Genomic DNA, 24806 nt, shown 5'->3' on the forward strand with positions numbered 1-24806 from the left:
TACAGAGATCTATAGTTCTACATTCCTGTTCAAAAAGACCCAAACAGGGGCACCTGGGTGGCTCAGTAGTTAAGCACCTGCCTTCGGCTCCGGCCGTGATCCTGGAGTCCAGGGATCAAGTCCCACATCAGGCTCCCTGCTTCTCCCTCTACCTCTGTCTCTGCCTCTTTCTGTGTGTGTCTCATGAATAAATAAATAAAATCTTTAAAAAAAGAAAAAGAAAAAGAAATGTCCAAAATGGAGGGGTTAAAGGGTAGGGCAATTTCAGGCTATATGATCAATAGCACAGTTTGCCTCAACCAACATTCACTGGGCACCTACTTGGTCCTAAACCATACCTGAAATACTGTTTCCAGGCACAAGACTCATGACACATTGTGACAAATAAAAACATCCAAGAGGGCAGCCCGGGTGGTTCAGCGGTTTAGCGCCGCCTTCAGCCCAGGGTGTGATCCTGGAGACCTGGGATCGAGTCCCACGTCGGGCTCCCTGCATGGAGCCTGCTTCTCCCTCTGCCTGTGTCTCTGCCTCTCTTTCTCTCTCTCTCTGTTTCTCATAAATAAATAAATAAATAAATAAATAAATAAATAATCAATCAATCAATCAATCTTAAAAAAAAATCCAAGAGAAAATAAGAGATGTCTAGAAGTTTTTACTTAAAGAGGATAAAAGTAACTAAGAAATTTAATCAGAAGATAATTATAACAGTAATACCTAACAATTCCTTTATACTTATGTGTGGCACTCATGGAGGTATGTCACTTGTATCTCCCTTCAATAAAGAACATGGTATTCTGCTGCTAGGCATGCAGTAAGCTGACAGCCTCCTGTCTCTTCAAGATCCCTAGAAGCTGAGACCATTCTCTTCCTGGGCAGCCAGCCCCAGCCAACAACTGGTCACATCATGCCCATTTCTGTCAAATGCAGGACTCTCTAATGAAGAATTTTTGCTCTAGAGTCTTCACTGGGTCTGGGACTGTCAGATCTGAATCATACTGAGGCCCTCCCTGCCAAATGTTTCCTCCCCCTTTCCTTTCATAGGAGTCTTCCTCCTCCCCTATCATATACTTCTTTGTATTCCTAACTCTGCTCCAGCATCTGCTTCCAGGAGAACTCAAATTGGCACAGTTGATACCAGAAATGGACTGAGAAAGCAAAAGGTAAAAATCAGATTTGGAAACTAGATCACTTCCTTTCCTACTGCAGTATGGATTTCATCCTGGGTACTATGTGAAATGTGGACAGTGCCTGGTACAAGTTGGTGGCTGAAATGTTAAAACTTTCTTAGGAAGAGTGCTAACACTTCCTTGGGAGAATATTCCAAAAGAGGACTCTATGTGATTGGTATAATGATTCTTATGTTTGAAATGTATGAGGGGAATAATGCATGTTAAGCACAAAGGAAGTGGCTAGCTTTTATGCTGCACTAACTCCCTAGAGAAAGCAGCTAATAAACAATTAGAAGCTAAATATCACAACCAGAGGGTTCTCTGGTAGCTCCAAAGAGGTCTTTACCACCCACAGTGGAAGAGCACAAAAGCTGAAGACCAAACTCAGGACAGTTCGAGACTGCGATGCTAAGATGACTGAATGCTCAGTGAGGGCAGGTTTATTGTGCCAAGATCTGGGTCCTGGTTTGGACAACAGGGAAGCATGACAGACGGGAGAGGGACATCTAAAATGGTTGACCCCAAAGACTTCGATTCTCTAGACTGCTCTGAGCCCTCAGAGTCTGCAGGGATAACTCCATTCCCCACTGTATGGGAAACACTTCAGAGGTCTCTCACCTACAAGGCAATAAAAGGCTCTCCTCAGGAAGGGCCCCCACCTCCACGACTGGTTGCCATGATAGTAACTCATGTTAACCTTGCCAAGGAAACCTTGGGCCTCAGGAAGGAGAAAAGAGATAAGAGCCCAAAGTTGCTGCAAGAATTCACCAACACATACCAGCAGGATCACACAGACAACAGAGTGGGGCTTCGCTTAGTGGAGGCCAGAATGTTAGCCTTATAAGGTGAAGTCTACTTGACTGGGGGTAGGACACCATTTCAGAAGATGGGGGTCACCACTGTGGCATGAAGTTCCTGCTACAGTGACTCCTATAAGCCTGGAAAAAAAAAAAAAAAAGGCCCACATTGAATGAAATTGAAATGCCTGAATTGGGATGCCTAGATGGCTCAACTGGATAAGCATCTAACTCTTGATTTCAACTCAGGTCTTGATATCAGGGTCATGAGTTTAAGCCCAGCACTGCGCTCCATGCTGGATATGGAACCTACTTTAAAAAAAAAAAAAAAAAAAGTGAAATGCCTGAATTGACACAGCAGAGGATGGAACTTGGGATTAAAGGGCTCAGGAAAGTGGGTATGCTAGAATGAATATATTATGTGAGGTCAGAAGACCCACCAGAGGATTATGTACCATAAGAGAGTGCGTAAGACACACCATTCACCAAGGCCATCAGAAATATACCGCTGAGAGGGACACCACCATCACTAAGAAGTGGTTGTTCTCTTCTAAAATACATGCTGTCACAGTTTGGCTCATAGCAATAGGGATAATGAGGCACTGAAGCAACAGCAACCAGGTGGTGGCACTTAAAACCAGAAGCTAGTGGACCACAGTTATTTTAACTGGCAAGATGGGAAATAGCCAATAAATCTTGGCCCACAGGAAGCTGTGGAGATAGTTAACAGAACATGGTGTCATTAGAGCAAAATAAGCAGTCAACATTGCTGCTTAATATCTACAATCAAAATAAGGCAAGAATGCATAAGCACAAGGCTGAGAGTGGTGGCCTCAATACAAAACTATCCCTTGCCTAATTCTTGGACCCAACCTAGTTGTCAGATCCAGACCCACCAGCTTAGAGAGATGGCTGGCTCATATACTATATAGATACACAGAGAGAGATGTGTATATATATATATCCTTCTCCAACACCACCTATGGCTGTTTACTCTGGTGACTATACAGTGGAAAAAGCAAAATACCCAGACATTTAAAGAACTATTGGTCACAGAGTCTGAGTTGATGTTGATATCTAGACACCTTGGAACATCATTATTGCCCTATTACAGGAAAAGAATATAGAAACTAAGCAATAAATGGGGTTGTGGCCAAAGTCCAGCCTACAGTGGGTCCACTAGTCTACAGATCCACCAGGGAGTCATTTTAACAGGCCCTGAATATAACAAGATTGGCATCCCCAGAAGTTGAGGTAATCTCCACCCTGAGTCCTTGGCCTCTGGAGTAAGAACTATCATGGGGAAAAAGACAAGTGAAACCTACAAGTAATCTAAACATCTCCCACCCCTTAGCCAAAATGGTAAATCAAAAATAGTACTACATAGAGGGTGAAGGTAAGAGGAATGGCAGAGATTAGCGCCACTTTAGGATCTCAAAGACGCAGGGGTAGTGGTCCCTTTCCTGTGTTTAACGCCTCTGCAGGAATCGGCTGGATCCTAGAGAATGATGAGAGACAACCACAAGCTCAACCAAGTAGTAGCCATAACCAAAGCTGCCCCTACCAGATGTATTATGTTTGCTACACTAGATAAATAAATATAGCCTCAGTGTGGTATGTAGCTACTGATTTGGCAAATGAGTTTTCTATCCTCATCAGAAACAGCTCCTTTCACATGGAATAAACAGTATACATTCACAGTTTTGCCTCAGGGCTGTTTTTTTGTTTTTTGTTTTTTGTTTTTTTTTCTGCAAAAAGCTTTATTGTCTCCATTTGGCCCACGTTTTGGGAAAGGGCTCCAGGATGGTTAAAAAGCTCCCTAGTGGCTGCATGGGAAAAGGTTCAGGCACAAGCCCTGGCACCGGGGGTTGCCAGAGGAGCCCCTCAAAGGCTGCTGGTCTCCAGAGGCTCCTAGTCGTGCTTGAGAATGAGCCTTTCGAAAAGATACTCGCCCAGCCCAGCCTGGGGGGTGGCCAGCCTGCGGAGGTTAGTCAGGTGGTCGCCCATCTTCTTGATGAGTTTTACCTCCTCATCTAGGAAGTGGTTCTCCAGGAAATCACAGAGATGGGGATCCATGTGGGCAGAACCCAGGCATGCAGATCCAGAATCCAGAAGGGCCTGGTTCAGGCTCTTCTCCAGAAGCAGGGCGGCTTCCATGGCGTCCAGGGTCTTCCCCCACTCATCTTGGGACGGTTTCTGCACGTCCTGGCTGGAAGAGGGCACGGCCGCCGCGCTGATTTTGCATCTTCAAGAAACGCTGGGCACCCTCGCGCTTCTCCTCAGCCAAGCTTCTCCTCAGCCAACTCGCAGAAGAAGTGGCCCACACCCTCCAGAGCCACATCGTCATGGTCGAAATAGAAGCCCAGAGAGAGGTAGGTGTAGGAGGCCCGCAGGTGCATGTTGACCAGGTGGTTGACGGCGGCCTCCACCTCGGTAGAATAATTCTGACGAATCTGGGAGCTCACGGTTGATCCCGGACAAGGAATTAAATTCAAACTTGGGTGTTCACTGCTGGTGGCAGAAGATGGCCAGGAAGATGGCTCCGAAAGTTGTGACTGGAAAAAAGGTTGGAGGGTGGCCGTTGGCTGGTAGAAGGGGCATCCCTGGGTCTGTTCCGTCCAAACACTGTTGAAGCAAGAGACAGATCCGCAGAACCACTGAAAGCACTGCCGCCTCAGGGCTATATTAAGTCTCCTACTCGATCATAAAAGTATGAAGAGAACAAGACTCAGAACAGCACATTGATCCATTTAATCATGCTGATCGTGCAAGATGAACAAGAGATGGCCAGCATGCTAAGTACATGGTAAGATACATGCGCTCCAAAGGGCAGGTGAAAAACTACAAATATCCGTGCCATTTCAGTGAAGTTTCAGGAATTCTGGAGGTCACAGTCATTCCAACCTATTCCCTTCAAAGCAAAAGACAAACTGCTGCATTTTGCATCTCCCACTACAAAAAAGGAACCACAACTCTGGTAGGCTTCTTCAGATTCCAGAGGCAACACATTGTATACATAGGAATATTGCTATAACCCATGAGCTGAGTGATACGAAAAGCTCACTGCCAGCTTTGAGTAGGGGAAACAACTCTACAGCAAGTCCAGGCTGTAGTGCAAGCAGTTCCTATCCTGTTGGAGGTCTAAATGTTGGGAAAAGATGCAGTAGAGAGTTTATAGCAAGCCTTAGTGGAAGAATCACAATGCAGGCACCCAGAGATCTGCAAGACAATCATACTGTTACATAAAAAAAAAAAAAAAAAAAAAAGCTCCTGGTGTGTTTCTGGGCTCTGGAAAGAAACTGCTCACCCACTGGGCACTGTATGTCCAGAACTGCCCATAATGAGCTGGGTTCAACAGGGCTCTCCAAATTATAAAGTCAAATGAGCTCAGGAACAATCCATTATGAGGTGGAAATGGTACATCTAAAATCAAACTCAAGCTGGGTGGCACAGCAGGTTGAGCATCTGACTCTTGGTTGAAGGCACAGTAGGCTGAGCATCCAACTCTTGGTTTCTACCTGGGTCATGACCTTGGGGTCATGAAATCCAGATATAGCCCTGTGTGGGGCTCCGCACTCAACAGGGAGCCTACTTGCAGTTCTCTCTCTTCCTCTCCTTCTGCCCTTCCCTCTGCTTACATGCTACCTCTAAATAAATAAATGAATGAATGAATGAATGAATGAATAAATAAATAAATAAATAAATAAATAAATAAATAAATCTTTAATTAAAAAAAAAAATTTAAAACTGAGCAACCTGGGTGGCTCAGCGGTTTAGCACCGCCTTCAGCCCAGGGCGTGATCCTGAAGACCCAGGATTGAGTCTCACATCAGGCTTCCTGCATGGAGCCTGCTTCTCCCTCTGCCTGTATCTCTGCCTCTCTCTGGTATGCAAGTCTCTCATGAATGACTAAATAAATAAAATCTTAAAAAAAAAAAAAAAATCCAAGCAGAACCAAAAGGCACAAGTAAGCTATATATGTAGGCAGCTACCACAATTATTCCAGCACCTTCTCCTCAGTTCACACCTACAGCTGCTTGGGGGATCCTTTATGACCAACTTAAGGAGATAAAAGCCAAAGCTTGGCTTATAAATATATTATAAATGGCTGAGTATGTGAGTGGAAGCTGAAAAAAGAAACAACAGCTTCATTATAGCCACCCTTAGGGTTGACCTTGACAGTGGGAAGGGAAAAATCTTCCTAAGGACAGAGCTTCAAATGATACATCTGGTCATGAACTTTGGTAAAAAGAAGAGTGGCCAGAGGTGAAAATATATAGACTCATAAGCAATTGCAAATGGAATGGCTAACTGCTCAGGGGCCTTTAAGGAAAAAGACTACACAATTATTATAAGAAGGCACGGGTAGAAGCAAATTAATAGACATATGGGAATGTGTAATAATGCATAAAGTGTGAAAATTCTTTTCACGTGCTAATAACCCCCAAGAAGCATCCAATGAAGAGAGACACCAAATAACCAAGTGAACAAAATGACTCAGAAAGTTGACATGAGGGATCCCTGGGTGGCGCAGCGGTTTAGCGCCTGCCTTTGGCCCAGGGCGCGATCCTGGAGACCCGGGATCGAATCCCACGTCAGGCTCCCGGTGCATGGAGCCTGCTTCTCCCTCTGCCTGTGTCTCTGCCTCTCTCTCTCTCTCTCTCTGTGACTATCATAAATAAATAAAAATTAAAAAAAGAAAGTTGACATGAACCACCCCAGAACTGGCATGATGGGACATGAATAAAGTAGCCAGTGTGGCAGAAATAAAAATAGAAGCAAAGGAGGAGGCAGGGACGCCCACTTAGCAAGGCCCAATCAGGCTACCACCCCCACTGAACATCCAATCTGCGAGTAACAGAGACCAACACTGAGTATAGCACTATGCCTCAAGCTGACCAACCAGTTACCACATCCTATTCCTTCCATCTTGAAAAGGCCGAGCAGTTGATCCCCACAGGTATTCAATAGATAGTTATTCCAGGCATAGGTTTTTCTTTCCATAGAACCCCAGCCATACCACTAAGGAAGGGCTAACAGAATACCTGATCCACAGACACAGAATCCCATTTAACGTAGCATCCAACCAAAGGAACCACATTACAATGAAGGAATTGTGGCAATGGGCCCATAACCATGGGTTCCAGTGGTCTTATCATATAAAAGCACCATACAAAAGCATCCAGCCTTATAGAGTACTGAAATGGCCTACTAGAGACACAGCTGATAAACCAGCTCAGAGACAAGAATGGCGTGCTATCCTCTAGGATAGAGTATGTGCACTGATTCAGAGCTATGTTCCCAGTAGGAAGAACACATAAGTCTGAGAACCAAGAGGTAGAAGCAGAAATGACCTCCACTTACCATCATTCTCAATGATCCACTGGAGGACCTGTGCTTTCCATCTGGACAACGCTGGACTCCAGAGACCCTGGACATATTTTTGCCAGGAGACATGTCAAGGATCATACTGAGTTATAAGTTATAGCTGCAGCCAGTACAACTGGGACTCTGTGTCACTGGACCAAGAGCCAAGAAGAATCACCACCATGGCAGGGTAAATTAAGCCTCATCCTCAGAAGGAAGTATGTCTGCTGTTACATAATAGGAGCAACAAAGAGTTTGTGGAACTCAGATGATCCATCTGGGTGGCATTTGCCACGTACTCCCCTGCCCAGTTGTGACTATGAATGGACAAATGCAACCACTCCAGCCTCACAGCAGTATGATTCTCAGCAGCCTCAAAAATGAGGAGTGGGTCGTATCACTAGGTAAATTGCCCAGACCAACAGAAATGATAGCTAATGGCAAGGGAAATTTAGACTGAATAGTAAAGGAGACAAGGAGATCCACTGCAGCCCTGAGACCAGTTACACAGATGAGGGCTGAAGCTTGTCTCACTAATCCATTTCTTTGAAGTTTCCTATCAAGAAGAGAAGTCCAGGGTGCCTGGCTGAGGCATGAGATTCTTAATCTCAGAGTTGTGAGTTTGAGCCCCACATTGAGTACAGAGATTACTTTAAAAAAAAAAAATAAAATATTGAGAGAGAGAGAGAGAGAGAGAGAGAGAGAGAGAAGTCAATGGAACTCTGAAAGAACTGCTTTCAGAAAATGTTTGGAGGGATCCCTGGGTGGCTCAGCGATTTGGCGCCTGCCTTTGGCCCAGGGCGCGATCCTGGAGTCCCGGGATTGAGTCCCGCGTCGGGTCCCGGCATGGAGCCTGCTTCTCCCTCCTCCTCTGCCTCTCTCTCTCTCTCTCTCTCTCTCTATCATAAATAAATAAATAAATATTTTTAAAAAAGAAAAAAAAAAAGAAAATGTTTGGAGACCTAGATCCTACAGCACAAGAAATGGACTGTAGCAAATTCTTGGATCTCCCTTCAAGAAAGAACTTGTATTAAAAAAGAAGAGGGGAGGGAAAAGAAAAAGAAGAGGGGTGCCTGGGTAGCTCAGCTGGTTAAATGTCCAACTCTTGATCTCAGGGTCATGAGTTCAAGCCCTGCATTTGTAAAAATTAAAAAAAAACAAAAGAAGAATGAACTTGCATTCAGGTGCAAGGAGACAGTTAGCTAAAAGGCTCCAGCTGCAGTATGTTCAGAATTCATCTTGGCATTCCAGTTGAGCCCAGGCTCTTCTGGGGCAGCTCCTAGCCAGTGATGAAACATGGTAGATGTACTAGAACCCAGCCATTCCTTCCCAATGCAGGACTCCCCTAACAGGTGATTTTTGCTCTGGAGCTCCCTGTTGGATTAGCTGAGTTTTGTTGTTTTTTTTAATCTGTATCACAGATTGAGGCTCTTGTAGGTCAGTTCAGCTTGCACTCCCTTTCCTTTCCTGTATTACCTTACTCCCCCATAAGACCAACAAAAGGATGGATAGTTTAAAAAAAAAAAAGCACTTGGTAAATATAAAAGACTTTTTTCTAATAGTTAACAGAAAGGTCCTTCAGGAAGTAATCAGGGCCTATTACCCAAGAGTTGAAATAGTCATGGATATTGTGAGTGGCCTTATAAAACATAAAAGTTAACCTATATCAGTAAGAGACATACTACTAAGTATTATGTGAAAAAAATGAATCCCCAGCTAATAAACTGGATAATATATGGCTGAACAAAGTCTGAACCAGTTTCTTTTACTCCAAATTTTTAAAACACTAAAGTGTATTTATCAATCTCTATCTGGGGTTCTATATACAGAACACTGAAAAATCCAAACTTATTTGATTAAAGAATACTTCCTTGCTCCTGGCCTAGGATGATTTAGTTCCAAAGTCAAAATTCACTGATCAAGGTCTCCAAAAGCTAACGAGGGAAAGAATGACAATTTTCTAGCTGGTTAACAATTTTCCAACTAATCAAAATATCACCTATCTATATGTCAAAATAACCATCTTTAGTATTTTGAGAGTAGAAAGGATATATAAAAGTTGTCACTAAAATGCATCTCATCCTTTTTTAATATAAAACATGCCCTTCTTTGCTTTATCAACAAATTCTCTAAAGATCTACAATAATGGGTTCACATTTTAATTACTAAATTTTCACTTTATGAGCAATATGAAAGCTTTATTTCAAGTGTGCTACAGGTGACCTGGTAATTTCATTTAACACAGATCTAGATGGTTTTTTCTCAAGCACATATACACTATCACAAGAAAGGACAGAAGAATGGGAGTAACAGGTAGGGAGGGAAGAGACATCAGTTGCAGACTACTCATCCAGCTAATTCCCAGAGTTTCTGTGTTTTTATTTATAAATATATTCTCTTTCCTTATTACAGGAGAAACTTTTATGTAAATTACAATCCCTTGTTCTTAATTCTCCTATTTTCCTTAGCCCATTCCCCCTATTCTGTTTTTTCATTAATGATACTGTCCACTGCCTGGAGCTATGCATATGCCATCTATGTTTTCATCCAGTTCTTTGGAAATTTGGATTGAATATTAAATGTGGAAGGGGCATCTAGTCCATCATTTATTTTCAGGTCAGAGAAATGCAGCCCAGAAATCAGTTATTATATTTTTCTAATAATAGCAAAGCAGACATTTATCTACTTCAAAAATACATATATGAAAGCTGAAATTCCCAAAATATATGCACATACACATTTTTTTGAGAGAGAAGGAGAGAGAGAGAGAGAGAGAGAGCAGGGAAGAGGGGGAGAGGAAGAGAGAGAATCCCAAGCAGGCTCCATGCCCAGTGTGAAGCCTGATGCAAGGCTCAATCCCAGGACCCCAAGATCACCACTGGAGGCAAAACCAAGAGTCAGACCCCAAACCAACTGTGCCAGACACCCCACATTTTTTTATCATACAAATGCTACATGCCAGTAGTATACTTCAAAGGCAAATACCACCAAAGTCAATCAACTAAAGTTGAACTCTCCTAATATGAATACTTCCTAAAGCACTATGTATCTTTTTTTTTTTTTTTTTTTTTTAAGAGGGAAGGACAGAGAGAGAGAGGCGCAGAGGTAGGGACAGAGGGAGGGGGGGAGAGAGAACTCCAAGCAGGCTCCTCACTAAGCATGGAGCCCAACTCCAGGTCTTGATCTCAGCCAAAACCAAGAGTCAAATGGTCAACCAACTGAGCTACCCAGATGCCCCTGGAATATCTTAAAACAAATACAAAACACATGGAGAGGTTCACATGATGAAAAAGACTGCAAACTATGTAGTCAGAGAGATACATGGTTTGAATCATGGATGTGGGCTTAGGAAAGTCAGTAAACATCTCCATGCCACAGTTCCCTTAGTTATAAAACCTTCATGACAGTATGAAAGTCATTTTAAGAATTAGAAATAACATATATGAAACACCTACCAGAAAGATGGCACACAGTGGTCAAAGCTATATATATACATTTTAACAACTGATAATTTATTTAAAAGGCTGATTCAAGAATCTGCAATAGTGACTTCAATGTGGACTCCTAGCTCAAAACTGATGAAAGTAATCTGTTTAACATTCTCAGAAGGACTGTGCAAATCAATAAGTCACTCATGGATCCTCATCTGAAAACAATCCCAAGTCTTAGAACCTTCACCGCAAGGAAGTTTTCTCATAGTGATTCTCAGAGTCATGGTGGGCAGCAGAACTGGTCCTTTCACTTTGAGACTCTTTTCCTTTGAACCTCTAATCAAGTCAGCACATACCTTTTCCAAACATTTTAGGTTGCAGCTGGTTAGTTCTAACCCAGTGAATTCCCACCTCTGGTTCCACAGGTGCCTTTCTGGTGTCTTTAAAAGCCATGGCTGTGGCGGGGGTGCAGCTTCCTGACCCACTTATTCCTCCACGAGAGTGAGCGAACAGCCGTGAGTCAGGAGCAGGAGCAGGGTGCCCAGAGCTCCACTGTAGCTGCAACAGCATCTTCCTCCTAGAGCTCAACCTTCTTTTTTTTAGACATTGAGCAGAAGCTTCCAAGAGTGACCTCACAATAATCTCAAAAATAGTTTACTTCAGCTACTAACTAAAAACAAAAACAGGGACACCTGGGTGGCTCAGTCAGTTAAGTCTCTGCTTTCGGCTCAGGTCATGATCCCAGGATCCTGGGATCCAGTGGTATCTGGCTCCCCTGCTCAGTGGAGAGTCTGCTTCTCTCTCTCGCTCTGCCCCTCTGCCCTTCCCATCTCCCCAAACCACCCCCACCCCTTGTGTTAACCATCTCTCTTTTTCATATTAATACATAAAATCTTTAAAAAATAATAATATAAAAACAAATACCTATGGGCAGTTATTACATCACCAGAATCACAAAAAGGTCTAGATGATATATTCTTAAGTTTTAAGGTTTTTCTGAAACTGGAAGGGTTCTGCTTCAATGACTTTTTAAGGGTTCTCTTATTCAATTGAAAATGAAAAATGGAGGGCTCAGCCAGTTAAGCATCTGCCTTAGGCTCAGCCCAGCCATGGTCTCAAGGTCCTGGGATGGAGCCCAGCATGACAGACTCCCTGCTCAGCGAGGAGTCTGCTTCTCCCTCTCCCTGCCCCCACCCCCTCACTCCCTCTCTCAAAGAAATAAGTAAAATCTGAAAGAAAGAAAGAAAGAAAGAAAGAAAGAAAGAAAGAAAGAAAGAAAGAAAGAAAGAAAGAAAATGAAAAATGGAGACTAAGAGTTACATAAACCCTGACAATATTTTCACAAAATTTTTAAACTGCTTGCTCTTTATTTTAGTAAAGAGAATTTTGAGGTAACCAATATTTTGTTTCAATATAATACAAAAACATATACCATTTACTCTTTCTTCATTTTAATAAAACAAACTGGCAGATAAACTACCAAACTATAACAAGAGATTAGAAAAGAACCATATTATAGGGGCACCTGGCTGGCTCAGTCCATAAAGCATACAACTCTTAATCTCGGGGTTGTGAGTTTGCGCTCCACCTTGAATGTAGAGATTACTTAAAAATAAAAATCTTTAAAAAAAAAGAATCATATTACAAATAAAAATGAATATCTCTTCATTAATCCTAGTCAAAAGGCTCCAGAACTAATGTTTTTTGTAATTTTCTATAGAAATTATGACATTCGAAACAACTAAAAGACTGTATAACAAACCAGTGAGGCCTTTTTATCTCATTCAGTGGAAGGTCTGCATTAAAGGATCTAAAAGTGATCCTAAACACTTAAAATACTGTGTATATAGAATGAAGGTCCAAAACTTGCACTTTGCTCAAACAATAGTTCCCTGAAGTATCTCCTAACTAGTTTGAAAAAATCTTGAGAAACATTACCAAGTTATTATTGCTGACTTTGACCTGTGTTCTACAAAACTTCACAGAAAAGCTTTAATATCTTCAATGGGAACAAACAATAGGGGACTATACTATGTATAATAATAAAGAATAGGAGCTCTTGGCTAGCTCATTCTGTGGAGCATGCGACTCTTGAACTTGGGGTTTTAAGTCTGAACCCCACATTGGGTGTAGAGATTACTTAAAGTCCGTTGGAGGGGGGGTGATAAAGAACAATGACTCAACTATATTTATATAGAATTACATATCATGGAGAGACAATGACAATCCTTACAATCCTTAATGTTGGGCTGGCTGAGAGACAGGGGCACCCGGCACCCAAAAAGGCTGATCTTCGGCCAAAGCAGCCATGACCACATCATCTCCAGTAAATCCAAGCCTAGATGGGAAACCAAAACTTTCCATCCAGGACTTTCCAGCCAGGGACCACCCCCCATCGTCTGTACTATCCCCACCCCCAGCCAATCCTCTAGGCGCTCACGATGTTCCCTTGCCTAATTTGGCAAGGGACCCACCCGAACCCCGGTGTGGTGAGCCTTCCCTGACTCAGAGGCCACCTCGCCAGGGAGCACTCCCCATTAAAGCACTCTCGAACCTACTGCCTGGCTCTGCTGGGTTTTTTATTTCTCCGCTGTTCATTTTGGAAAAAACCTAACACTTAATATGTCAGACCTCAATGCTTAGAAATGTTAATGGGTAGCATATTTATGCTATTGGACTCTATCTTTTTAGAAATGTTTTAACAGTTAAAGGAAAACTGAACTTAAGGAAATATTCTTAGAAGATAATCTTCCAGCTGGAAATCCCCTCTTCCCATTACTACCCAAAGTGGTTAACTAGTTCTGTCCAGTTCACTGTTTACTAAACAGGAAACTAGAAAGTTCACAGCTTTTGTCCTCAAGACAAAAAGATTCCTTATCATTAAAGACTCCTGTAATTTATCTGCAAGTAAAAGCTTCATCAATTTACATAATGACTGTAAGTAAAAGTTATAATCCTCAAATAGAGCCTTAATTTACCACTTCACACCCACTAAGATGGCTCTAATTAAAAAGATCTAAAAAAAAAAAAAGACATAATAATAAGGGTTGGTGAGGATATGCAGAAACTGGACCCTTCTACATTGCTGGTGGGAATACAAAACGGTCAGTCCTCAAAAAGGTTTGAAAAGTTACCTTTTGACCCTGACAATATAACACTAGGTGTATACCCAAAACAAAGGAAAACATTTGTACATTAAATGTTCACAGTAGGGACGCCTGGGTGGCTCGGCGGTTTGGCACCTGCCTTCAGCCCAGGGTGTGATCCTGGAGACCTGGGACTGAGTCCTATGTCCGGCTCCCTGCATGGAGTCTGCTTCTCTCTCTTTCTCTTTCTCTTTCTCTCTCTCTCTCTCTCTCTCTGTCTCTCTCATTAATAAAAAATAAAATCTTTAAAAATAAAAAAATAAATGTTCACATTGTTCATAACAGCCCAAAAGAAAAAATAACCCAAACTGACGAAGGGATAAATAAAATGTGGCATATCCCTATAATGGAATATCATTCAGTAGTATAAAGAAATGAATTACTGGTACATGCTAAAACGTGGACAAACCCTGAAAACCTTATGCTCAAAGAAAGAAACCAATCATATATCTTATGATTCCACTTATACGAAATGTCCAGAAGAGATGGGATATAGGCAGAAAGCACATTAGTGGTTGCCTAGGGCTGGGTAGATTGAGAGGAAACAGGGAGTGGATTTCTTTTTGGGGTGATGAAAATATCAAAAAGCAGATGCTGGTAATATCTGCATAACTCTGAATACCTCACAGCATTGAACTCTACACTTTAAATGGGTTAACTGTATAGTATTTGAACTATATCTCAACAAAGCTGTTACTAAAAAAGAGTCTTATCTAATATTTTAAATTTAACTGAAATACATGTATTCTTCACTTTACATCTTAAAGTTAACTTTAACTAATAAAGTTAACATTATTTCAAACAGCCAGGAGAACCCAGGACTGAATACACCCAAACTTTCTTTTTTAGTGAAAAGTTCTAGACTCATTTTATCATTTCCTTAGGTCTTACTTCCTAAGACTCCTTCCCTCAAAAGATACTAAGTTTTCATTTAAGTTTAATTAATCTTTAAAACCTAGGGCATGGATTTACTACTTCTGTGTTTTATTTTTTTTTAAGATTTTATTTATTTATTCATGAGAGACAGAGAGACAGAGAGACAGAGAGAGAGAGACACCGAGACACAGGCAGAGGCAGAGGGAGAAGCAGGCTCCATGCAGGGAGCCCGATGCAGAACTCTATCCGGGGACTCCAAGATCACGCCCTGAACTGAAGGCAGGTGCTAAACCACTGAGCCACCCAAGTGTCCCTAAACATAGCATTTTTAAATTGTTTTATTAAATATTTATTTATAAAGCATAAAACATTCCACTAACTACACCATTAAAATGCTAACTCTGATACCTTAATTTCTCCCTAATTTAACAATCTCTAATAGTTCAAAATTAATCATATTGATTTTATTTCCTAGTTGTAAACTGTATAAATAATGATCTTTCAAGTTTTTTCAAATACAAGTAAACAAAAAGTATACTTTCCACTTTTAGGGTAACAATGATTTACCAGGATTCATGAAATTGAATTGCAGCTCTGATTTACATACTGTATCATTTAATCCTTACAATAATTCTATAAAATAGGCATTAACAGCTTCATTTTATAGAATAATTAAGGCTTAAAAGGGGTAAGAAATTTGTTCAAGGTCCTATAGGTTATAAGACTGAATCCCATATCTGACAGGTTATAAAAATCTAGATCTAATCTACAGTTTGTAAAGAAAAGTCTATGTTTTGAAGACCATTCAGTTTTTAAATAATGCAATTTAACAAATTGATATTGTTTTTGAAAACTAAGTATATAGACTAGTTTTATTCAATAACTGCAACTATTTATCTCTCATTATTACCTTACACTAAAAACGTTGCTCTATATAATGCAAGCCAGGTACACACAATAAAAAATCACGTAAAAGTCCGAAAATGAATAATGGAAAATAAAACTCTGACAATGTAATAAGTGTACCCTATACATACAGAATAGCTCATTTATTCAGTAAAAATGAGATGGGAAATATGTATAATAATTACAATCAAATTGTTTTCTATCAAAAATTTTTAAGAATTCCAAAAGTAGATTCATTCTCTAAAAAAAATTAAAGCTACCATGTTTTAAGTCACATATAAATTCCAAACTCTATTTTTAATTTTGTTTTTCCCAAAAAGAGAAATGGATGTGAACATTTATTGGGTACTTTTAAAAGATCCTGAGCTAATTGCTTTTCATTATTTTTATCTCATGGAACTAGTTCTACTTCTCTGTGATGGGTACTACTCCAATTATTACTACATAAGAAGCAACTCAGGATCTAAATGTCACATTGTTCTAAGAGTTGTAGTAAGAATTCCTGCCCACATCTGACTCCATACTCTGTACCACATCATGCAATTAGCAACCATAAACCACCACACACACACACACACACACACACACACACACACACACACACAATGTCTTTAGGAATGTATTTAAGTCCAGGCAATTATCTTTTAAACGAGATTTGTGCCTTGCAACTTGTCTGTGGCCAACATATATAACAGGTGCCAAATAAAAGTTTACTGAATGGGATGCACACTGGTAGCTTAGCAACAGAAGAAGAAATGGGACCATCTTCATTCATTCTGCCTTTCTAAGGGAGTTAATATACAACTATTACTTACCAGGCAACATATACAACTTTCTCCTTACAGAATAAAACAATTATAGAATAGAAGGGAATGGAATAGAAGGGAATGATCACATATAAAAATTACTAATTCTTAAAGGGCAAGCTGTTGATTAAATATTTGAAGCTTTCTTTTTTTTAAGATTTTATTTATTCATGAGAGACACACAGAGAGAGAGAAAGAGGCAGAGACATAGGCAGAGGGAGAAGCAGGCTCCATGCAGGAAGCCTGATGTGAGACTTGATCCTAAGACCCCAGGATCACGACCTGAGCCAAAAGCAGAGGCCCAACCTCTGAGCCACGCAGGTGCTCCAAATATTCGAAGCCTTAAAGAGAGATCCAGCATGTTCTGCTCAACTCTTGTCTGCCTCGTAAGAGTTCTGTCTCCACAGTTGGCTAGTTGCTAGCAGAGAGACCATGGTCATTTTTGTGCTCCTAGAACACCAAACACAGGACCTAACACTTAATACTAATAGCTAAACTTTTATAAAGATCTTCCACAAATTAGAAAACTTTTTCAGATGAATTAACCCTAAAAGCCTTGCAAGGTAAGTGTAGTATCTATCTACATTTTATAGACAATGACTTCAAAGTCCAAGAAGAGATTAAGTGACAAGATAAGTGGCCAGGTATCCTATAACACCACAGCCACCAGAAAAGGCTGATATATGTTAATTGAATCAGCTATCCCTTGAAATATCATTTTTCTTTCTAAGATTGTAACACCATTATCTGTTGCTATGATAAATGATTGTACTGCCACTTAAGATTGATAGCTTTGCTAGAAAACAGATACTGTCATTTAGGCTTGACCAGGTTAGTTAACTTTTAACTTCGTATATCAGTGATTCTCAAACTTTAAGAGGACTACGAATTGGGGAGCTTGGTAAAAATAAAGATCCTTGGGCCACCATGATCTCTAGAAATCCTGATTCAAGGGACCAGGAATCTGCATATCTTAATAAGCACTCTCAGCTGATTCTAATGGTTGTAGTCTTTAGAGACACTTTGAGAATTGAACTAGACTTCCGAAACTTAATCTACTCCCCCCAATTATTTTAATCAAGCCAATTTTTTTTTACAGTTTTAAGTATTTAAGCAAAATCTTACAAAAACAATCCAAGCCTACCACATCTAACAGGAAAGGTCCTCAAAAATGTTTACTACACCAAACTTCTCTAGACCTCAGGAGCCTGCAGACCGACCTCAGGCCCTGCATGGAGCCTGTTTCTCTCTCTGCCTGTGTCTCTGCCTCTCTCTTCACATAGTTGATGAGTTCAACTATGACTGCAACGTAATTTAGTAAAACATTTTTGTAAGTCCTACAAAAACGACTGGATGTTAAATAGTAAAAGGGAACCAGTTAACTCTGAACCTGACAGAAATAATAATTAAACGCAATTTGAATAATTAATAAAGTAATCATAAGCCAATAACTTTTAAATCATCAACAGTACAAGCCCATTTAAAACTTTAAGTGACCATCAAAATGTACTAACTATAAGATTATGGGTGACTTTTTCCGCACTATTAAATATTTATTGAGAGTTGACACAGTAGGTTTCTGTATTCTTCGAATTTTCTACAATAAGCAGATTTTATTCACAATTATCAAAGTTCTAGAAGTACTTATTAATCCTGTAACCTTCACATACGTAATAGGAAAACAAGAATAACCTGTAACCACATTTATCATAAACCATAAACACCAAAACACCTGGCTTTAAGGTTTCAATCTGTAATCATTATTTTTCACATTAATACCAGATCACTTAACCTCTAAAATTTAGACTGTCCCATTTCGACCAGGTATGTCATTAGTGTAGTTAGCCTGACTTTTTAAAATCCCCTTGTCATCCACTCTGTGGATCTATTTAATAGGTGGAACTTCTTTGTATTGAGAACTGAGGCATTAAAATATTTACACTCTTATTAGGGAGAAGAGGGAACAGACCATTGTTTAAAAAAAAAAAAAAAAGGATATTTTTATCATTGTGAGTATTTATGTAGGAAACTTGGAGCCAAGCTAGGAGGGGCTTTCTCCAACAGCCCCGTCTCGGAGGTAAATGTCACAGGAAGCCGCAGGGGCGAGCTCGCGGCAGGTGAGGAAATCTCAGCTCGAATACGACGCAAGCGGCTGTTCCCGCCCGGTGCGCGGTGGGCGACCCTGGCAGCGGCCGCGAGGGCCGCGGGCTTCCGCGCCCCCTTCTCGGCAGTCCCCCGCCCCCACCGCGGGGCCGAGCGGCGGCCTCCAGGGTGCGCGGGCCCGGGCCGCCCGCGGGGGTCGGGGCGCGCCCGCCGCGGCCGCCGGGACCCAGGCCAGGCCGAGGGCTTCCCGGCGGCGCGGGGCCTAGTCGCCCCGGCCTCGCGCCTCGCGGGGACGCGGAGGGAAGGCTCGAGGCCCGAGCCGCGGGCTGGCGGAGGCGGCCGCCGAGCCCCTCATGCGGCGGGAGGCCGGGGGTCCCCCGCGCCGCGCCAGACTCACCTCGAGCCGCGGCCGCCGCCTCAGCATGGCCGGGGGGCCGCGCCTGGGCCGACAGCCTCCTCCGGAGGGCGCCGCCGCGACGCCTGCCGCTCCTGAAGGGCTTGCGGCCGCCGCTGCTGCTGAGGCCCAGCGCCCGCCGAGCCGCATGGGGCTCACGGGCCGCCGCAGCACGCGGGTCCCGGAGGGGCGCCGCTGAGCCGGGCCGGGCGCGGGGCGGCGGGCGGCGGGCGGGGGGCGGCGGCGGAGCCTCCAGCGTCGCCGTGGCCGCTCCCGCCGCCGGCGCCGCTGGCCCACAGCGCCCCCTGGGCCCCACGGCCGGCTACGGCGCGGGGACTGCGGCGGCCGCCCGGCGCGAGCGGCGGGGAGGGCGGGGGCTCCGGGCGCGGCGCTGCCCTCGGAAGCCCGGCCCCCGCCCCGGGCCGCGAGCGCCCGGCCCTCCCCTTCTCCCCCGAAGGTGCGCGGGCGGCCGTCACCGCGCGTTCTCGTCAGAGCGGGCCTGAGGGGCGCTGCGGGCTTCCGTCGCTCGGGGGGCGACGGCCCCCTGAGCCCTTCCGTGGGTGTGCGTGTAGGATGCGGACCCAGCGCCAACCTTGCGTCCACGCGCCCGTGCAAAACCCGCGCCCATAGCACCTGAATGGTCTTTGACCTTAACTTCTGGATCTGCTGTGCAGAGCGGTACAGAAATTTCCGACGGGTACCAGGTCCTTAATCCCAAACCGACCCCAAATTAGAAAAAAACATAATATGCCGAGCAAGAGAATAGCCAACGGGTTGTCCTGAAATTCATAAACAACTTAAAGGTAAGAACCACCCCCCCCCCGTCGTCTACGTTACCCCCCACCCCACCCCACCCCACCCCCACTCTTCCGCCCCGACCGCAGTCAGACCCCGGGTCGGGCCCTGAGGGAAGGAAGTGGGCGCGTCGCGCGGCCTGCGGAACCCTTCTGTTTGCGGGGATCCCGTGCGGCCCCCCTCAGCCTCGGGATGCACACGCCAGAACCGAAAGCAGGAGAAACCAAAAGACCGTCGGAAGGGAAGGAAATCCTCCAGATCGCCTGGGCCCAAACTCTCCAGTAACAGGACACTTTTGTCCTGGAGCGCTGTGGCGGATGGGCAAGCAGGGACCTGGCGGCGCGGGTTAGCCGGTGACCCTGGGCAGGTTACCTCCTATTTCTGAACCTGGGGTTTCTCGTGCCTGCCGTGCTGGTTGTTGTGAAAATGGGAGGTAATTTATGTGAAGAACTAGCCCAGAGAAGTAGCTTCTCAATGTTAGTTCCAGTTATTGTTGGTTCCAAAACACCCTCTCAGTCTTTCTTAAATTCAAGATTGTTCCCATCTGTTTTTGTTCTTTCTCTCTCAATCTCTGTGTAAATATATCCCTTTCAAAACATGAGTGCATCAGAAAAGGGAGGAAAAAAAAAAAAAAGATGGTGCATTGTTCTTTATTGTCCCTGGTCTGGGTAAAATTTTCCTAAATTTCATTAATGGATTTATGTAATTTCCCTCCACTGAGGAAAAATAGAGCCTAATACACTAGATGCTATAACATTCTATTGCAAAGCAGATTTTAGCGTAAAGCTAGTATACTTTTCTGTATATAAAAGTTATAAGGCAATCTCACCTTAGGTTATGTCCTAATAATAATCTTAATGAGAAAATTATATAAGGTCTCTGGGAACGTTCAAATAATAATTGAAAAGCCACCTTAGAGAAAATATAACCTTACAGCTCTCCTCCAATCAATGAGCTGTTCCTGTTCCTGTACAATCCTGAGTGTGCCTTCACCACCTACTTCTGAGTCACATTACAAAAAAAAAGAAAAAAAAATCACTATCCCCTTTTTAAAGCAAGAGAAACTGGGGCTCAGAGAAAAACTGTGATTCATCCTCATAACAACTCTATGAATTAAGTACTCTACTACCACCATTTTACATGTGAAATACATCTAACAGAAGGGAGAGCTGGAAGTAGACACTGAGATTCCTTCAGTCTCCCATTTGATGCCCTAACAATCCTTTTTGCAATACTCAGAAAATGCTGTAAGTTACTGTTGCTAAAAATTTTCAATCTAGAGAAATAGGCCCTTTCATTTAGATTAGTTTGGCAACCCAGCGTTAACAGTGCTTTCCAAACCTGGTTCACTACCACCACAGGAAATCTGCATTTGTTTATGAATAATCATGCTACCCAGGGTGTAGCTACTACATGAAGATGATTCATTTGTTCCCAAGACCAGTTTCCTCTTGCTTCACACTTTCTCCCCTTCTATTCAAATATGTTGCTGAAAGAGACTGCCTTTATCATCACTATCACTTCCTGATCATAGTAGTCTACTGTAAATCATTTCATCTCTAATTTCATTCCATCACTCAACTCTTCCTACCCAGTTTGCTCTCTGCTCCTGAAATAGCTCTCCTCTGTTTTCCCCTCCTCTACTATAAACCTTTTTCATTTTAATCTTTCACCTGCTGTCAATTGATTTGGTTACCTACTCTCAGTTTTGCATTGATTTCCACAACTACACAGTGACTCTAAAATACCCTTTTATTCCTAATCTGGTAGACCTTTCCATTTTCATTTTTATGCCATACACATCCCGTAGAAAGCCAGTATGCTAAGAATAGTTTCTTCACGTGAGTTTAAGCTATAGCAGCATCCCAATAAAAATTTTCTTTGCTTTTAAATTTTATTCTGAAAAATTAAGGCCTTCGGGCACCTGGCCTGCTCAGAGAATCATGCAACTCTTGATCTCAGTGTCCTGAGTTCCAGCCTCATGCTAAGTGTAGACATCACTAACAAAAATAATAAACTTAAAAAATCAAGGTTTTTACTTGTCAATTAATTACACGTCGATAAAACTGGGGGGGAAATGAGGCCAAAGAGATATCCATTTTCTTGCTTTGTGAATGACACAGGAGTTATCCTTAATTCTGGATAATTAGTCACTGAGTCTGATAAATTATACTTCTTGCTGTTACTGAAATTTCTCTCCTCTCCAACTCTACTACCACTCACTGTGGTCTAAGGTATATGTTCAGTAAATGTTATGTGCAATGAACAAAAAGGAGGAAAGAGGAATGAATGAATATTATATTTATGTGTGAGTAGATACTATATAAAAGTTTAAAAGAAGGGACGCCTGGGTGGCTCAGTGATTGAGCATCCTTTGGCTCAGGTCATGATCCTGGGGTCCTGGGATTGGGTCCCACACGGGGCTCCCCATGGGGAGCCTGCTTCTCCCTCTGCCTGTGTCTCTGCCTCTCTGTGTCTGTCATGAATAAATAAATAAAATTCTTAATAAAAAAAACAGTTTAAAAGAAGGCACAAGGGGTGTCTGGGGGCTCCATGGTTGAGCCTCTGCCTTTGGCTCAGGTTGTGACCCCGGGGTCCTGGAATCCAGTCCCGCATCGGGATCCCTGCATGGAGCCTGCTTCTCCTTCTGCCTATGTCTCTGCCTCTCTCTGTGTGTCTCTCACGAATAAATAAAATCTTTAAAAAAAATAAAAGAAGGCACAAAACCTCTTTCATGTTCCAAATAATCCTTGTGCTTCCCAAATTTATAAGCACTTATCAATACACTGTCAATCTCTGTTTACTTATATGTCTCTCCTATCAGATTTTGAGCCCCAGGCTCAGTGTTTGGTTCATCTCTGTGTCCACACAACCAGTCTCAGAGGACAGCTCAGAGAATGTTAAACTGATCTCGAAAAAAAAAAAAAAACTGATCTCGGCTGGCTTAGCCTGATGTGCATCAGGCTAGTGCATTCCACCCATTCAGTGACTTTTTAGGTAATTCTCTTTAACTTTCAGGGCCCACCATAAAGAAAGACTCCCCTTCAACAGATGATTGCCCTGCAGCCCCAAACTGTCCCCAGCCTGCTGCTGCCAGCTGCAGTCCTCCACACCCCCCTGTAATCACCAACCACAGCCAGGAGTCAAACCCAGAATTCACAGTGCTACTGAACAGACCATAAGTCAGTAGTGCAGCCCAGACTTAAAAAGGAAATTGTTAGGTCCCTTGAATCATTTACAAAAGAACAAAGCAAATCCCATTTTAGGAATCAAACAAAAGTAGGTAATTAAATATGTGAATAAAGATATATGCAAAAAGATCTTTATTATGTACATTGCTGTAGGTTTATAACAAAAATATAAGGAAAACTATAAAGGAATTAAATGAATTACAGTACACAAATATTATTAATAACTGTGTTTTTAAAGAATTTTAAATGACATTGAAAACTGCTCATGATTCCCTATCAAATTTAAAACAGTGTTAAGGGACACCTGGGCGACTCAGCTCATTATCCTGGGGTCCTGGGATAGTCCCCAGGGAGGTTGCTTCCTTCTCTCTCTCTCAAAATCTCTTTAAAAAAGTAAAAGAAAAGCAACGTTAAGTAAAAGAGTATTGTATGATCCCAATTAAGTTTTTATATATTTATTTAGAAGGAAATAGTTCAAAATGTTATGTTTATGGGATTTTTAAACTTCTTTTAAAATATAATTTTGGGGTACCTGGCCGACTCAGTTGGTAGAGCATGCAACTCTTGATCGGCAGGTCATGAGTTCAAGCCTCATGTTGAGTGTAGAGATTACTTTAGAAAAAAAAATTTTAGACCCTAAAAAGAGAAAGTTAAAAAAAAAAATAATTTCAAAAAAATCATTTCAGATGTAAAGAAAAGTTGCAAAAATACTACAAAAATCCCATATATCTCTCACCTATATCTAACCACATTTGCTTTATTATTCTCATTTACTGACTTGTGTGTGCACTTGCTGTCATTCTTCCTCCTTCTTCTAAAGATGGATACTTATAGATGTATAAACAAACTGTTATAATTATGTTCTGGCCCATTTATCCCTAAATATTTTTCAGTGCATTTCCTCAAAACAGAGTACAAATATCACAGTACAATTCGCAAAATCAGAAAATTAACACTGATACCATACTATGATCTAATTTATGACCTTATTCAATTTTGCCAATTGTCCCACTAACATTCTTTATACAAAAAATAATTGTTTTTTTCTGGTCCAGGATTGAGTGCAGGATCACACATAATTGTTGTTAAATCTCTAATCTTCTTTAATTTGGAACAGTTTCTCAGTCTTTGTGTTTTATAACCTTGACACTTTTAAAAAATATAGGTCATTTATTTTGTAAAATACCCCTCAATTTGAGTTTGTCTGATATTTTTTTTATTAGATTCAAGTTCTGCATTTTTGGCAGGAATACTACAGAATTGATGTTGTGTCTTCCTTAGTGCCTCAGGAGGCATGGGATACTGTGTGTCCCATCACTGGTGATAACAACTTTGTTCACTTGGTTAATTAAGGTGTTATCTGTCAGGTTTATCCAGCGTTAAGTAACTAGTTTGCTTTTTGTAATTAATAAATATCTTGTAGGGAGTCATCTGAGACTACATTCAAGTTTTAACATTTATTGATAATGCTTGTTTGAAACAGTCATGACTATAATTGTTGCCAAATGGTAATTTTATAATTCCATCATTAACATTCCTTATACATTTTTTGTCTTCTTACTGTGTAGGAGAGCATCTTGCTTCTTCATTTATTCATTTATTCATTTATCAATTTATTGATTTATATCAAAATGAGCTGGGAGCTTATCATTTTTTAAACATTTCCCTTACTTTGTAGCACTACGTCCCAGGATTACTTTGTGCTTTCCCAGCCTCTAGAATCACCCATTTCCTTTCATAACCCTAGTTCCATTTAGTGGAGAATGATGTTTAAAAATCAAGATCTAGGTAGTAGGTGTGTTCATTGTCACTATGGTACCATTGC

General features: G+C 41.9%; 1 protein-coding gene, 1 long non-coding RNA gene and 2 pseudogenes across 5 annotated transcripts in view; 1 reads left to right on the forward strand and 3 right to left on the reverse strand.

Annotated features, from left to right (window-relative positions):
- ZFYVE9 (zinc finger FYVE-type containing 9) overlaps window positions 1-19132 on the reverse strand; it is a 184183-nt gene extending 165051 nt beyond the window's left edge. For both annotated transcript variants that reach the window (XM_038558014.1, XM_038558013.1), the window contains exon 1: window positions 18999-19132. The gene's annotated coding sequence lies outside the window, so the exon portion shown is untranslated. The remainder of the gene's footprint in view (window positions 1-18998) is intronic.
- On the reverse strand, window positions 3725-5305 carry LOC100856239 (annotated as a pseudogene).
- On the reverse strand, window positions 10863-11217 carry LOC106559754 (annotated as a pseudogene).
- Window positions 19133-19409: 277 nt separating the features above from the next.
- LOC111098966 overlaps window positions 19410-24806 on the forward strand; it is a 59702-nt gene continuing 54305 nt past the window's right edge. For 2 of the 3 annotated variants that reach the window (XR_005370220.1, XR_005370219.1), the window contains exon 1: window positions 19410-19798. This is a non-coding gene — a long non-coding RNA (uncharacterized LOC111098966). The remainder of the gene's footprint in view (window positions 19799-24806) is intronic. The other variant, XR_005370218.1, reaches the window with a different exon arrangement.

Source organism: Canis lupus, chromosome 15 (genome assembly GCF_011100685.1).
Source record: "Canis lupus familiaris isolate Mischka breed German Shepherd chromosome 15, alternate assembly UU_Cfam_GSD_1.0, whole genome shotgun sequence".
Taxonomy (NCBI): domain Eukaryota; kingdom Metazoa; phylum Chordata; class Mammalia; order Carnivora; family Canidae; genus Canis; species Canis lupus.